General features: G+C 41.5%; 1 pseudogene; it reads right to left on the bottom strand.

Moving 5' to 3' along the window:
• Positions 1–8,794: 8,794 nt before the first annotated feature.
• Positions 8,795–9,872, bottom strand: LOC114228888 (60S ribosomal protein L21-like; annotated as a pseudogene).
• Between the last annotated feature and the right edge of the window lie 7,669 nt (positions 9,873–17,541).

Below are 17,541 nucleotides of genomic sequence, written 5' to 3'. Positions count from 1 at the left end.
GTTACCACAATATTTTGGCCTTTCAAAAAAATTAGAGTGAAGCTGGTTAGAATCAATGTAATGGCTTGCAGTGTCAGAAGGTGTCCCAGGAGTCAGTTTGTCAGTGTGTTCTGAAGGAACCCTGGCACACAGCCAAATGCAAGCAAGGTCATCCTCAGAAAGAAACCTTCCTAAGGAATGGAACAAGATAATCACTCTGGAACCCAACTACACGGAATCACGGGAAAGTACTTGGAGGATGGTGAACCTTATAATTAAATTATCATACTTAATTTTTTAAATCTCCCTTCTTTCAAAAATTATTTAAGGAGATTGCTTGGAATCTAACATAGGGAAAATGAACAGTCCATGCATTCAAGGCTGGTGCAGACTTTTCAACGTATATAGCTGTCACATCTGGTGGACATGCATTTCCACCTGGAAGGACATACGCTGTCCTGGGGAAGACTTGGTTCTTTGAGCTCTTCCCTTTCCCGCATGAAAAATCTCTGAGACTGTGCAGTTTTCACACTGTGATTCTAATTCAGAATCCAATGATTTTTTGATGAGCAATTCAGCTTCCCGTGACTTAATGCTGGGAGACCAGATACCCTGGAGAATGGAGATATATAATCCACTCCCAAGAAAGGGATATCCCATGTTATAAATAAATACACTGACATTCTGGTTTGCCAGTCCCTTGTAAGTTTAGTTGGAAGGGTCACTTGTTCTGAATCTTATCATTTCTGGGAAAACAAATATCACTTTCTTGGATCCTGACCTATATATAGTGACTTGAGCAGCCTGCTGTCTTGTTCTTTGATGTCATTTTAATTTATACACCGTGTAAATAGAAATCATTTAGATCTAAGCAATACCATTTCAAGAATACTAATCTTTCTTGGGGCGGGGGGAGAGAAAACCTGTTTGGAAGAATTACAAAAAATAAACTATAAAATGTTGTGTTATTTATCGACTTTATGGGGCTGGTTACAAATCTTTAAAGAGAGAAGTACATACTAAAAATTCTTACTTAAACCCCATAAACAACTGATAATATATAAGATTTAATTAATTTTTAAAAATTGACTTTTAAATTATGTTAAATAAATGAATTTTTTAAATTCATTTAAAACTAATTAAAACCCACCCAATTTGTTTATACTGTAGAAAAATATTTGTTTTATTTTTCACATTTTCAACCAATTATGATGGGACTATGTGGATATAAGTTAAATAAATATAACCTAAATTAAACAATGCTCTTGCGATGTTTATCTCAGAGCATATCTATACATTAGAACACTGGTTTTATAGTCTGACTATACTTGAAATATTCAAAGATATTTATTTTGCCATTAAACCTCAGGTCAAAGTTTATTTTGCTTGCATGTAATTTTTGTATTTAAAATGTTCCATCAAACCGGACCAGTGTAGTTCAGTAGTTGAGCATTGACCTATGAATCAGGAGGTCACAGTTAGATTCCCTGTCAGGGCACATGCCCAGGTTTTGAGCTCAATCCCCAGTAGGGGGCGAGCAGAAGGCAGCCAATAAATGATTCTTTACTATTGATGTTCCTATCTCTTTCTCCCTCTCCCTTCATCTCTCTTAAATCAATGAAATCAATATTTTTAAAATAAAATGTTCCATTTATAACCTCAATGTTTTTTTTAATCATAAATCTCAATTGGTGACCCAGGCAATCAGCCATACAGAAGAAATGATGACATGGTGCTAAATTAAGACTCACATACACGTTATCAGTTCTCAAAATCCTTCCCCCAGCACCCTTTCAACTTCCACATCTAGCCCTCTGGATGCAAAGCCTCACAAGCATTAAATGTCCGATGGCGAGGAGGGAAACCCAAGTGTGGGCTTATCCAACTTCTGATCCCCATTTGGGACAGTTCTGGCAATGGCTGCACCACAACGCACCTCTCTAGCACATTCTGTCCATGAAGTTGAGCAGAGACCTTAAGAGTTGGATTGTGCAAGGATTGAATGGCTCAAAAGTAGCTCTGCTCTAATAATGCAAAGACATTTATTTCCATCTCTACTAAATCCTTACTGGCCTACTCTGATGACTTGGAGAAGTCAGACTGAGCAAAGAAATAGCAGCCAGGAGAAAAGGATAATTTCTCCATGGCAAAGCCTAAGTCTCTCTGAACAGAGCCACAGTACACTGTAAGACCATTCATTTACTGAGTACCAGACTGTGTCCTGTTGTACTAACCACTTATTATACAGTTTCTAATCTTCTTCACATTCTTTAGATATATGGCATTTTATAAATGAGGAGACTGAGACTGAGAAGTTAAACTGTTTTCCCAAGGTCTTGATCAATAAAGTGATTAAATTATGATTCAAACCCTAGTTGGCTGCCCCACACTATGTTTTCAACCATTATACCATCTAGATCATGTGAAATGCTTTCAATTCAAGGACCCAAGAGTTTAAAATAAAATTTACCATTTCTGACTCTAAAAACCACACATGTTCACTATTAAATTTTTTATTAATAAAGAAAAAATTTCAAATAAACCATAATTCTACTACCTACAAGTAAATGCTATACAATTCATTCCCAATATTTTCCTGAGATTGCATGTGTGTGAGTGTGCACACACGTGTGTGTGTGTGTGTGTGTGTGTGTGTGTGTAGGTGTGCAGAGTACATATACACTGTAGTTTGAAGGTCCTTCTACCTCAGTCATTCCAGTAATACTGATTTTTATGGGGATACAGTATACATTCTTAACTTTTCACAGTTTACTTTAATTGATGTTATTTCCACTTCAGGCAAAATGTAGAAACCTTATCACTAGCAATTCATTTACCAGTGCTTAGTTTCATGTACAGGTTCATTTACCTTGTAATTAAAGGAGTTCATTGACCATTTATAGGGTAGGTAAACATGCCTCCACCTCCTGTCCTTTACACCATGTTATCATGTATTTACTACATACATCTACAAACAACTTTTAGGGTTTAGATTCAATAACTATTAAGCCTCTTTTCATTCAAGAAACAAATGCCTTTAATAGAGAAAAATATTACAACAAAAACTCTTTACATGTGTTCTGTATCTGTCAGTAGTACTGAAGCATCCATCTTATATAAAAACTGCTGTTTGAAATTTTAACCTGCTATTTGGCTTCTGTAAATGCTTGCTTGCTTAAATAATAAGGAAAATAAGACTACTCCCACTTCAGAGAGACCATTAAACCTTCCCCGGATGAAATTATCAGTACTGGCACCAGGCCAAGCCTTTGGTTGAGGTCTCAAGGCCCCAGCATATAGGGGCTCTTTAAGAACTTGCAAAGGGGGCCGGAAACACCCCATATTTGGGAGACAAAGAAGGTAAAAAACATATAAATAGGGAAAATTCCTCCATGTTGGGGCCCAGAATTTGAGAGACATTTTCCTCTGGACCTGCGTGTAATAAATGTAACTCCATCTCTCTAAGTATTGCTTGGTTCTTTTCCGGTTTTCTGTAACAGTACATGTCTTGTGGTTTAATATTCTTGAAAGAGGATATTATATTTTAGGGACTAGTGCCTAGAATAATAACTCTAATTTTTTAAATATATATTTTTATTGATTTCAGAGAGGAAGGGGGAGAGAGAGAGAGAGAGAGAGAGAGAGAGAGAGAGAGAGAGAGAGAGAGAGAGAGAAACATCAATGATGAGAAAGAATCATTGATTGGCTGCCTCCTGCACGCCCCCTACTGGGAGTCGAGCCCACAATATGGCATGTTCCCTTAACTGGAATTGAACCCATGACCCTTCGGTCTGCAGGCTGACGCTCTATCCACTGAGCCAAACCAGCTAGGGCAATAACTCTAATTCTTAAGCTGTATAAAAAGTGCAGAGGATTATTTGGGGCAAATATACTTTGTGCAGAGTGAGTGATCAGTATGTACTTGCATCACCTTCGCCCCTTGCAGAACTGAACTTACAGGCCTTTTACACCAGGAGAGAATTAGCATCCATCAGAATTATTATTTTTTACTATGTGATCACTAATCATTAATATCTCTTAGACATTTCAGAAAATGGCACATTTTCCATTCCTGACAGTTATAGCTTATAGCAATATCATTGGGTTGAGGAAGCAAGGTTAGGGTTTGGTTTTTGATGGACAAAGAGTTTATTTGCTTTACAAAGCTAACTTTTAGAATACATTTTTTCTCTTGCCCTGAAGCTACCTCTTGGAGAGGTGTACTGTTAAGTTTAGGCTGTGTGTATGTTCACATGCCTGATTATACCACATTTATCTTTTTTGGAAAGTTAATTTTTAGCAATCAGGTAACATGTTTATCTAACTTGCCAAGAATAGGAACATTGGGCTTCTGTTTTGCTCCTTGTTTGGAATGTTTCTTATCTCCTCCTCATTCTTCTAAATCTTAACCATTCTTAAATCTCCTTTCTCCCATGGCTCTCCCACCCGGAAATGGTATTTTTTCTCCTTCATTCATTCATTTAGCAAATATATACTTAGTGCTCACTTTTTGTAAGACACTGATTAGGTAACAAGTTATGTAACGGTTGTCTGTATCAAATAATTTTCCACTAACAGATATCTTTCTGCATTTTATTCCCTCAGCTAAATTGTGACTTGCCTGGGGCTACATCCTTCACATTATTTCTTGCATTCCTTATAAAATTTAACAGGTGACTTCTGTTAGTAAGAGTTCAAGAAAAAGTTTAATTAATCTGATGATTATATTTGTAGACTTTCTTTAAATACACTTATGTATGCAAAACACAAATAGTTATCATTAATCACTGCACACAGAATACCCTAATACAGGTATGGGACTAAATTTTGAAGCTGTTCAAAACTCAGTCACCTCCTTATATCTACATAATCATTCCTACCTGGCATTTCCCTCCCCTTATTTTCTCTGACTCTGTTAGAATGCAGTGTGTGTGTGTGTGTGTGTGTGTGTGTGTGTGTGTGTGTGTAAACATCCTATATAATAAAAGCCTAATATGCAAATCAACCAAACGTCAGAATGACCGGTGGAACGACCAGTCGCTATGACGCGCACTGACCACCAGGGGCAGACGCTCAACGCAGGAGCTGCCCCCAGCCCGCAGGCCCCAGGCCAGCCAAGGCAGGTGCCAGTGGGGGCCCCCCAATCGACCCACTGGTCACCCTGCAGAGGGAGACGACTGGCGGCGGCAGCAGGGGCCGGGGCCGGTGAGCGGGTGGCGCCAGGCCGGCTAAGGTGGATGCCAACGGGGGGCCCCCAGATCGCCCTGCCGGTTGCCCCACAGATGGGCCCTGATCTCCAGCCAGGCCTAGGGACCCTACCCATGCATGAATTTCCTGCACCAGGCCTCTGGTATACATATAAAGCATTAAGTAATCCCAGTCTCTGTCAGATTCCCATGTGGTATACTTGAGCATAGGACCCAGTAGAAAGAGCACCATCCTGGGAATTAGAATAGAAAGCTTCTAATCCCTCACTAATGTCCATTTCCTCCTTCACAAAATGTAGAATATGAAAGGTATTAGGCTGAGCTATGTCTCCTCTAGCTCTAAAATTATACGAGCCAATGTAGACTAACTTCTTTGAATGCAAATCAGAAAATGGGACATCAGAATTTAGTGTACAAATAGAGTCTGCAGCAGTTGCAAATGTTAGCTTGCCATCTCCTCATTTTCTTTTTTTTTTTTTTTTTTTTTTTTTTTTTTTTTTAAATATATTTTATTGATTTTTTACAGAGAGGAAGAGAGAGGGATAGAGAGTTAGAAACATCGATGAGAGAGAAACATCGATCAGCTGCCTCTTGCACACCCCCTACTGGGGATGTGCCCGCAACCAAGGTACATGCCCTTGACCGGAATCGAACCTGGGACCCTTGAGTCCGCAGGCCAACGCTCTACCCACTGAGCCAAACCGGTTTCGGCCATCTCCTCATTTTCTAATATTTACGATGAACTGTCTTTGTCAATCCTGTTTTCCCAGTCTGGAAAGCCCTTCTCACCTCATCTGTATTTACCTAAGTCTTACTGTGTAACTGCCTTGCCTTTCCCAACCATGCAGTCCCCTGGGTCTCATCTCCCTGAGCTGCCTTGGCACTTAACCACCCCGTTCAGCAACCCTGTTTTGTCTCAGTTATTTCCGTGTGTAATTCTTGTCTATCCTATTTGGCACAGACCACATTTTATACTCCTCTTTATGCCTCTGTGTCAAATAAGCTGATTAAATCTTGATTTTTTCCCCCCATCAAAATATGGTCACTTTAGTGAACTGCTAAATATCAGAGGCATAGGTAAAATAAAGGACATTTTTGTTTAAATTAGATGGGTGTCAAGCTGCTTTTAATGGAATATTTGCTTCAGACAACTTTAGGCAGCTGATTTTAACAGGAACATTTACATTAAATAGGCTACTTTAGAGTATGACCATTTTGTAGAGCAACTCATAAGTATGTATTAAGAATCCTAAATTTTTTTATACCTGTTCATCTACCTATTTTTGAGAATATATCCTAAGGAAATAATCTTAAATCAGAAAAAGAAAAAAAAAAGCTTTATATGCAAATATGTTCACAATAGGATAATTTGTATTATCATTGTCCAAAAATAAGTGAATGGGCAAATACATTATATACATATGAAAGAATTTATATAACCATTAAAAATGTAGTTGGCAAATTTTGTGTCAACATAGAGAAATGTTATAATATAATGTTAAATGAAAAAAATCAGGGTATAAAATTTCACATATAGCATGGTCAAAACAATATGCAAAAATATGATTAGAAAAAAAAATTGAGAATATATTCAAATGTTCCTCTTTTTCCCCCATCGACCCCCTCCTGCCCACTCCCGGAGGAGTTATTTTTAATGGCAGAATTGCAATTTGAATTTTTTTTCTTTCTCTTTCTACATTTTTTCCCCTGTTTTCCTAATTGTCAAAATAGAGTCCGTATTAGCAATGTCATTTCAAATTTGAGGCCATCAAGGATTTAAGTTTCAAGTAGAATATTTTTAGAGTTTAAATATCTTAGTGATTTAGTGTCTGAAGCATGTGTAATTGCCTAAATAGAAGTTCAATCTTTTTTCTCTCTTTCCCTCTTTAAGTGTTGTCAAGTCCAAAGAATGATCTAACCACTTGGTTGGTCACTGTTTTGAGCCCTTTCCTCAAACTTTCCAGTTCCTGGTGTCCCGTGGAATCCTTGGGCTGTTTGGATTTCAACAGAGTTGAGAATAAGCAGCGAATGAAGAGACTCCCAGGCTCCTTTCCTCCACCTTATGGCCAGAATACCAGCTAGTTCAGAACGTCTCCATCAGTCCTGTCTCCAGCAAAGGCAGAAACACTGGATATGGTGCACTCATGTTAGGCTGGTTAGGGTGTCAGAGATTTTTGGTGGCCTTTTCACATCAAGGAATGTAGAGACAGGGTAAGTGAAGCCATGGATACATAGATGGTGAGGCAGCTACTGGGGCTAGTAATAAAGTAGGTGCATTTTGCTTAATGCTGGACTAAATGTGCATGGCACTGAGCTTTAAATCTGCTTAGACTTCCTACTTAGCAATATCTGCCTTAGAATACCTGGTGTATTTTAATCAGGTTATATGGGCACAAAGGAACAAGTATTGCAAACAGGATCAGATAATACCACTAAAAAGGGAAAGAGAATATCCTGAGAAACAGAACTGAAACTTAAGTGATAGAAAATGAAACGAAACTGAAACTTAGCCAGCAAAGCTATTAAAAAAAAAAAAGTCCTGATTTTAACCGAGTCCTTGCAGGTAACTATTTATGAGCCAGGATTGCCAAAAGTAAAATAAGTAAATGTCTTAAATTTTCCTAAGTTACAGTTGTACTCAAAATAAAAAATGTAACCAGCTGAGTGACCTCGCTGAAGTCATTTAACCTCACTGAGTCTCAGTTCACTCATCTGTGAAAATAGGGGTGACTATACACATCAGCCTGTATTAAATACAGAATCTCAGTGCTCAAAGGGAAAGCTCATCGGGCCAACCCCCTCCACTGGTACAAGGCCTTATTTTTGTCCTGCTTCTTCCCAGTCTCCTCGCATTCAGGGCTACATCTCTTCTGTCCATAGAGTGAGCTCTCATGGCAGCCAGAATTTCTGCAAGTCCCACTGTGAGGGAGGGGACGAGAGGAGAAAGGCTGGGAAGACATTAAACTGATCTGGCTTCAGAAGATGGCTCTGCGGGGATAGCTGAGCGGTCCAAGGCATCCCAGACAGGGCACAAGTATTCATCATTGTCACAGAGGGAACCTGTGGTGATAGAAAGTGACAGCGAAGCAGAGACAGGGGTGAGCACCATCAGGTGTATGACCTGTGGAGACAGGATACCATTCTCAGAAGAGTGCTGTGCTTGTTTAAACATTGCTATCTTAAAATTCTTTTAAAAAAATTGTTTAAAGTATTGCATATGTCTCCTTTTTCCCCCTATTGACACCCCCCCGCCACTCCCACCCCTGAGGGCAGGCCCCCACTGCCCCAGTGTCTGTGTCCATTGGTTATGCTAATATGCATGCATACAAGTTATTTGGTTGATCTCTACCCCCCTACCCACCGCCCCTTGTCTCTGGATCTATTTTTGTTCACCAGTTTATGTTGATCATTACATCCCACATATGAGTGAGATCATGTGATATTTATCTTTCTCTGACTGGCTTATTTCCTTTAGCATAATGCTCTCCAGTTCCATCCATGCTGTTCCAAATGGTAAAAGTTCCTTCTTTTTTATAGCAGCATAGTATTCCATTGTGTAGATGTACCACAGTGGTTTTTGTTGTTGTTGTTGTTGTTTCTATCAGCTCAGAAATCTTTTTTATTTTTTCCCACTTATCATGCCATGAATTCATAGGGAATGGGCTCCAGCAGCTCAGGCTCCTTTCCATTGGTTCTCACACAGAGTGCTTCTCTGGGTGGAGCAGGCTGACGCTTCAGGTGAACCCAGGTACCTTTCTCTTTGGCTTCCTTCTTTTTCTGATCATTTTCCTTCACACGTTTCAGGAAGCCATCAGGAAGCTATCTCGGCTCTTAGAGTTCTTAATACACTCAATACGTACATTAATTCTCTTGGCAAGAATCTTGCCCTTAACTTGCTTGTTCACAATAATGCCCACTGCATGCTGGGTGACACTGTAGACTCTTCCAGTTTTGCCATGGCAACAGTTGTGGGGCCTTCCTTTTTGAACAGTGCCCATTTCCTTGATGTCCACAATATCACCTTTCTGGTAGATTCGCATGTCTGTGGCCAAAGGAACAACTCCGTTTTCTAAAAGGCCTAGAGAGCATATAGGGGGTTCCTCTCATCTTTCCCTTTGTTAGTCATTTTGGCAAATTACTGGAATATGGAGGTTCCGGCTGAAAGCCTATACCACAGTTTTTTAATCCACTCATCTGCTGATGGGCACTTAGCTTGAAATTCTTAATAATCTTTTAACAGAGGACCCCAAATTTCACTTTGCACCAAGCTCTACGAGTTATGTAGCCAGTCCTGGATTGACACCCGAGACTTGTTTAGCATCCAGCTGTGGGAAAATGAGGAGGGACACACAGGGAGATCAGGCATGGCCCTCCATGTGTGACTACTCCCAAGCCCCAATGCATGGTAGGACAGCGCTGCACTGTGCTTCCTGCCCCTGCGAATTTGTGGGGACTGGAGCTCAGTCTACAGAGCCCGCTCCACAGAGGTGTCTGGGAGAGGGGCGAGGGCCTGGCTGTTCTCATTTTTCCTTTTATTTTGTTGAGTTGAAGTTCATGTAACATAATAGTAACCATTTTAAAGGATAGAGGTCAACGGCATTTAGTACACTCACAAGGTTGTGCAACCATCACCTCTATCTGGTTCCAAAACAGTTTCATCCACTCAAAAGGCAACCCTGTACCCATGATGCGGTCACTCCCTATTCCCTCCTCCCTCAACCTCTGGCAACCACTAATTTGCTTTCTGTCTCTATGGATTTACCTAGTCTGGATATTTCATATAAATGGAAGCATACAATAAGTGACCTATTTGTCTGGCTTCTTTTTCTTAGCATAATATATTTGAGGTTCATCCACATTGTAGAATGTAGCATTTAGCATTGTGGCATTAGGGCTGAATTATATCCCATTTTATGTATACCACATTTTGTTTATCCCTGCATCCACTGATGGATGTGTAGGTTTATTTCCACTTTTTGGCTATTGTGAATGGTGCTGTAATGAACATTCATGTACATGTATTTGTTTGAGTCCTGTTTTCATAGGATGCTGGATCATATAGTTAATTCTGTGTTTAACTTTTTGAGGAACCACCAAACTGTTCCTCACAGTGGCTGTACCATTTTACATTCCCACCAGCAATGTATAAGGGTTCCAATTTCTCCACAACTTAATCAACACTTGCTAATTTCCATTTTTCCTAATTGTAGCCATCCTCATGGGTGTGAAGTATACTCATTGTGGTTTTGATTTGCATTTCCTTAATGACTAATGATCTTGAGCATCTTTTCATGTGCTGGTTGGTCATTTATATATCTTCTTTGGAAAAATGTCTATTCAAGTCTTTTGCCCATTTTAAAATTCTGTGGTTTGTCTTTCTGTTGTTGAGTTCTTTATATGTTCTGGATACAAGACCCTTATCTGATAAATGTTTTGTAAATATACTTCTTCTGTTATGTAGATTGTCTTTTCACTTTCTTGATAGTCCTTAGATGCATAAAAGATTTTAATTTTTATGAAATCTCATTTGTTTTTCTTTGGTTGCTTATACTTTTACATCATTTCTACTAATCCATTGCCAAATCTGCAGTCAATAATATTTACCCCTATATTTTCTTCTAAGAGTTTTAGAGCTTCTAGATTTAGGTCTTTGATCCATTTTGAGTTAATTCTTGTATATGTTGTAAAATAGAGGTCCAAGTTCATTCTTTTGCTTGTAGATACCCAGTTGTCCCAATTCCATTTGTTGAAAAGCTATTCCCCATTTTACTGTTTTGGCACCCTTATCAATTAACCATAAATCTATGGGTTCAGATCTAGGCTCTCAATTAGAATTGATTTACGTGTCTTATTATTTTTAATTGGTGTGGATGGAATATATGTCAGAATGGACTGCAACATACCTTGCACAGTCATGACAACATATCAATACACTAGTGACCCGGTGCATGAAATTCATGCACATTAAAAGGTGATGAATTAGAGGAAATAATTCAATATTACTATTTGCCCTTTCTCTATAATAGAAGTGTCAGAGATGAAAGAAAATTAGTAAAATGTATATGAACCTTCCTCCTGTCAGAGTCTGGGGCACACCACGGGACCCAGAATCAAGTCCCCGCCCACCCACATGCACCTCAAAATCGCATGAGATCCAGACCCGGCCGCCCCCCCGCCCCATTGGGCTAGATCCAGACCCGGCCGGTCCCACCCTTGTTAAGCGCTGCTGGGCAGGGGACATAGCCTCAGATCCCCTGGCCTGGTGCCAGGACGGGGGTAGTGGCCTGAGGTCCCCCAGCCCAGACCAGGGTGGGGGGCATGCCTTGAGGTCCTCCATCAAGCCCCGCCAGGTGGGGGACACGGCCTGAGATCCCCTATCAAGCCCCGCTGAGTGGGGGGCATGGCCTGAGGTCCCCCATCAAGCCCCGCCAGGCAGGGGGCTGCAGCCTCAGGTTCCCCAGCCCAGCACCGGGAGGGGGGTGCAGCCTCAGGTCCCCCATCAAGCCCCGCTGGGCGGGGGGCGCAGCCTGAGTTCCCCCAACCCAGCACTGGGGGTGCACCTTGAGGTCCCCTGTCAAGCCCCGCTGGGTGGGGGCACTGCCTGAGGTCCCCTGTCAAGCCCAGCCAGGCAGGAGTCACAGCCTCAGGTCCCCTGTCAAGCCCAGCCGGGTGGGGGGTGCAGTCTGAGGTCCCCCAGCCTGGTGCCAGGGTGGGGGGCATGGCCTGAAGTTCCCTGTCAAGCCCCACCTGGTGGGGGGCGCGGCCTGAGGTCCCCTGGCCTGGCACTGTGGTGGGGGGTGCGGCTGAGGTCCCCCAGCCTGACGCCAGGGCGGGGTTGCAGCCTGAGGTCCCCTGTCAAGCCCGGCTGGGTGGGGGGCATGACCTGAGGTCCCCTGTCAAGCCCCACGGGGGTGGGGGAGGGCGTAGCCTCAGGTCCCTGCTGACTGCTCGTTAAGGCTCCTTATGGGAACTTGGCCTCAGCTGTGGGTGCAGCCATCTTTGTGATGGAGTGATGGTCAATTAGCATATTCTCTCTTTATTAGATAGGATTATGGCCAAAGATCAGATACACAGCACTTGTTATATTTGATAAAAGAGTAGAACTGTTAACATTAAGCATAAGTATTAGAACCACATGTGCTGAGACAATAATCTAGGGACCTTTCCAAAAACTTGAAATAAATATATATATATTTGTATATTTATGGTTCTTATCTTAGTGGATTAACTGCTCTACAAGTACAAGTGAACATAGAAGGCAGGTCCCTGGAGGAAAATGCCAACAGTTCAGAATGTGGCACACCCTATGTAAAACCAGGAAGGAATTATGATGCATTTGCCTGAAGCTATTTTAAATCATCCCCCTATCTTCAGTTTGGTAACATAACAATTTACTTTTCTCTCTCTGACAAAGTGGTCAAGCTTTCTAGGAATAAATTTAGTTCAAGTAAATTCAATCAAATGGCCTATGTAAATATATTTTATTATTTACTATTTAAATTTTAACTAAATTATTAATTTACTATGAATTATCATGTATGCTTATATTACTTAATTACAATCTATTGTTATATGTTACTATATATGTTTATTGTTCATTGTAATTATTAGTAATTCTTAATTCATTAAAATGCTTAAAAATAATGTTTTACCTCAACAATTTACTGAGTGTTTATTTTGTGTCCCATGCTAGATAAGGACATTTGCTCATTCATTCAACAAACATTGTCTGAGCACACACACGCCCAGGCACGAGGTTGGACAGGAACAGCCTCTGCCTTTCTGCAGCTGCTGGGTCCTTGGTCAATCCTGTGAAGCGCGAGGTAGCAGAGATTGCAAAATGTTTACAGGCTCCACCTGCCTTGGCTCAACTGGCTCTGTCCTAGTTCCAGCTAGTCAAGCCCACAGCCTTTCAGCTTAGCCCAGACATATAGAAGTTGTTCATGTGGAATTTTACTAGGAGGCTAAGGGAAACCCCAAAAGACAAGAACAGAAAAGAAACACCAAAGCAGAGAAATAGACGTACTTACTGGACATGGGTGAGCCATTTATCTAGACGGAACAAGAGTTCTTCATTTCAGTCTTACCAAGAGAATCTTTCCCCAGACCCCAGTGTTCCATACCATCCCCAATACTGCTGGCACTTTCCTTCCTTTGGCTGCCAGCCTCTCAGAAGGCTCTGCAAGGGAAGGATCAGACCTGGAAGCTAATAGGCTGTCCTAGTTAGAAGTCAGAATATTCAGACTCTCTTTAGGGGTAACTAATTTAGGAATAACACCTCCTAGAGCCCTAGGCCAACCCCTGACCTGCAGGGGTGTGGGCAATGGCACAAAGGGAGGCCTGAATGCCATATGTGTATAAATCGAATTATAAATCAAGCTAGCAGACTGTTAAATGACATTTATATTCTTCTTCTTTGACAAATATAACTGCATAATGACATGGAAAATAGGTTCCAATTTAGAATTCCCTACTCCTGCCTGTGGCCTGCCCATTACTCTTCTTGCTTTACTTCAGGAAAAACCTATCACATATGTGTGGACACTCCAGCCAACCTGTCCAAGTTCTGTATCATTTTTACAGCTGCATTGGAATCAGCAATTATCTTAATAAAAAGTCAAATTAAAAAAAATAAGAGAGAGGAATGAAGAGAGAGAGTCTGTGTGCGTGTCTGGGTGTGTGCAGTTTGGCCCATAGACCCACACTCAAGTTGCCCTGTGCTGGCTACCTGCTTCAGAGGATGCCCTGTGGCCACCTTCAGCCTGGCCCCTCCTCACAGGACACAGAGCCCACAGACTGAGGGGTCTTGTCTAGAACTTGCTCAGGGCTCCTCCGTCCAAACCAGGGCCTTGGAATGCTCTGCTGAAACAGACTCCAGCCCACCTCCAGGGCCTGTCTGGGCCTTTCCCTTCACCATCCTCCTGAGTCAGTCTCACTGCACCGCCGCTCTGTGCACCTCTAGGCCCAGGGGTGGGCCAAGCCATGGCTGTCTGCAGAGAGTATGAATAGAACTCGATTTGGAAAATGAAGACTTAGACTATTGGCAACTCCCCATGGCCATGACCAGGTGGGAGAGGGGAACAGACATATTTGTTTCTCTCCCTTTTAGCCATACAACTCTGGAAAGGAGAGTGAGAGGAAGGCAGAGCCAGCCCTTAATATTAGTACACTCCCTGAACTCCAGTGAGTGGGCCCTGGTTCATAAAACACGTGGGAAACAAAGATCAACTGTTTCTGCTCCAATCAAGCGCAAACTATTGTGACATCCAACAAAATGTCAGGCACCAATCCAATAATCCTATATAATAAAGATGTAATATGCAAATGGTCATTACACCATGAAGCGTAACGACCCACCACGTAATGACCAGATCACAGATCAGCAGGATGCTGGGGCAGCGAGCTACAAGTGGGCAGTGGAGAGCTACAGGAGGGGGCAGGACAGCAAGCTATGGGGTGGGAGGGACAGGGGGGAGGGGGGCAGGGGGAGCTACACGAGGGCGGGGCATTGGGTGGAAAGCTACTGGAGGGCGGCAGCAAGCTACTGGCGAGCTACTGGCGCACGGATTCGTGCTCAGGGCTACTAGTTAAAACATAGAACCAGGCATGTCTCATTTCACACTTCAAATCGTGAGCTGATTGTACTTCTCTGCAAAGAAGGGCCATCAGTTTTGGCATTTAACACCCAACAGTTCAAAGTACTGTAACCTTTCCTAGGTCCTTCTGGCTCTGCCAGGACATCTGACCAGGAGGCCCACAGACGAGAGGCTGTTTCTTGTGTCAAGTCCTTCAGATACGAGGATTTCCTGATGCATGTAACAACCCCGTTCTCTGAGGATGAAGTGAACCTAAGACCTGGATGTTATGGCTCAGGAGGAGATAGAACATAGGGATGAGCTGATCTCAGAGTACAGTTCAGAAGAAATTTCTGGATGTTTGATATTAGTAACAAAATCATCTGTCAACCACCAACTGCTGCATGTTTTAGAGTTGGGAGCATTTCTTTCTCTGTTCCAGCCTAATTTATATGTCATAGTGGACTTCTAGAATCAAATCTTAGGTATTTCAGCACTGCCTACTGTCCCCCCCAAAAGGATTTTTAAGCAGCTTATCTCCCGCTAAAGTTAATTCTTCAAAATGCATTTGGTTTTGTATTAGCCAGCCCAAATTTCTCTTGGGAAATTGTCAGAGAAAATAAATCATTGAGGAGGGAGAGGCATAGTTAAGCTTGAGGACACTTGGGTCCGAGTGTAGTGGAGACGTCTTTTTGCTTATGGCCATGCTGAAGGGAAGGGTGTAACGCTTCAAAAAATAATTTCTAGAGGATTGTTCTGGAGAACAGGGTCTGACACACAGAAGGGGCTCCACAAATATTTGCTGAAGAGAAAGGGACTGGAGCCTGAGAAAGGGACTGGGTGGCTGCTGCCCTCTCTCACAAATATTATTGTTTCCTACATGAGCTGTGTTGGAAATCACCGGATCTAGCCCCATCATACTCCTCTCAGTCTGGAGAGAATCGCGAGCTCCTCCAGGGCAAGGAAGAGGCCTGCCTGCTTTGTTTGTTTTTGTTCTGTTTTTTAAATTATTGATTTGAGAGGGGGGAGGAAGAGAGACAGAGAGAGAAACATAAATTTGTTGTTCCACTTACTTATGCATTCATTGGTTGATTTTTGTATGTATCCAGACCAGGGAATTGAACCTACAACCTTAGCCTATCAGGACAATGCTCTAACCAACTGAGCTACCTGGCCAGGGCCTGGGCTCATTGGTATTTATGTCCTAAGAACAAGGCACCATGCCTGGCATCTGGTAGGCACTAAACAAATGTTGAAAAGAATCTGCAAGCATGTTTTTCCCAGCTTCCTCCAAGTCATCTATTAGAATGTTGAGCGGTGAAAGATCAAGGACAGAACTATTGATCCTCCAGGTGCCAGGCTGACAATAATTTATTAATCCATAGTGGACGGATGTTCTGTCTAAAAAGGAGGAGACTTTGCGGGGACATGACAGTTTTGTTCAAATACTAGAAAGGTTGTCTAGGGCTAAACTGGAAACCAATTTCCCCCCAAAACAGTATTGGTGAGGGTGTGGTGAAAGGGCATTCTCATTACTGCTGGAATAAGGGTAAAGCTACAATCTTTATAGGGCAAACTTGGTAATGTGTATGAAGAGTCCTAAATATGTGCAGTTGACCCAGGAATTTCACTTCTAGATTTTGGTCACTGAAATTTAATCAGCTTCACAGAGATACATGTACAAGAATGTTCAACACAATATTGGCTATAACAGTGAAATATATAGAGCAATGTAAACTTTCGGCTATAAAGGCTTAAAGAAATCATGATATAGTCATTAAATGCAATATTATACAGCTATTACAATGGTGATATAGAGTTATATTTATTTGAATAAAAATATGTTTGTATTACATGGTTAAGTAGAAAAAAGCAGGATATAAATGGTACCACTTTAATTTAATAGAAATATAGATGTATGTAGATGGAGAAAGAGACACAGAGAGAGATACAGAGAGACAGAGAAATTCTTAAAGAATATATATCAAAATACTAATAGTGGTTAGCAAGAATACAACTAATTTAACATTTTTATCTTTATGTGTTATATCTAAACTTTTAACTGTGGATATGTGATTCTATAGTCACAGTAATAATAATAATAATAGCAATAATGAAAAATTAGGACTGAGGAAAATGTGCTCCTGCTGTTTATTAAGTTGGCATGCTTTCTCCTACCCAGAGTGCTCAGCTAGAGATGAAATGGTTGCTGGGCTGGATGTTGTGGGAGGTAAGCCGGAATGAAAGAGGCCAAAGCCACTTCCAACGGAAGATCCTCTGATTCCATTAAGAAAGAGGGTGACTAGAGAATGTGTATCAGTTCTTGGCACACTTTGTCAGCCAAATATACTTTTTGAGAAATGATATTTTAGCCCCACTGGGGTTGAGCACCAGCCTATAAAACAGGAGGTTACGGTTTGATTCCCCATCAGGGCACATGTGTGAATTTTGGGTTCAATCCCCAGTAGGGGGTATGCAGGAGGCAACCAATCGATGTTTCTTTCTCATCATTGATGTTTCTCTCTCTCCCTTCCTCTCTGAAATCAATGAAAATATATATTTTTAAATGATATTTTAAAGTCTTTGGAAAGCTATTTTGTTTTTGATGATGATGATGCCTCTTAAAACCCAAAGTTCTAGTCTTTTTGTTGTTGTTGTTAATCCTCACCCGAGGACATTTTTCCATTGATTTTTAGAGAGAGTGAAAGGGAGGGGGAGAGACAGAGAGACAGAAACATCGATGTGAGAGAGACATATCAGGTGCCAGGGATCAAGCCTAC

This window comes from Eptesicus fuscus, chromosome 12, assembly GCF_027574615.1.
Source record: "Eptesicus fuscus isolate TK198812 chromosome 12, DD_ASM_mEF_20220401, whole genome shotgun sequence".
In the NCBI taxonomy this organism is placed as follows: Eukaryota; Metazoa; Chordata; class Mammalia; order Chiroptera; family Vespertilionidae; genus Eptesicus; species Eptesicus fuscus.
This window is presented reverse-complemented; position numbering and strand designations above follow the sequence as displayed.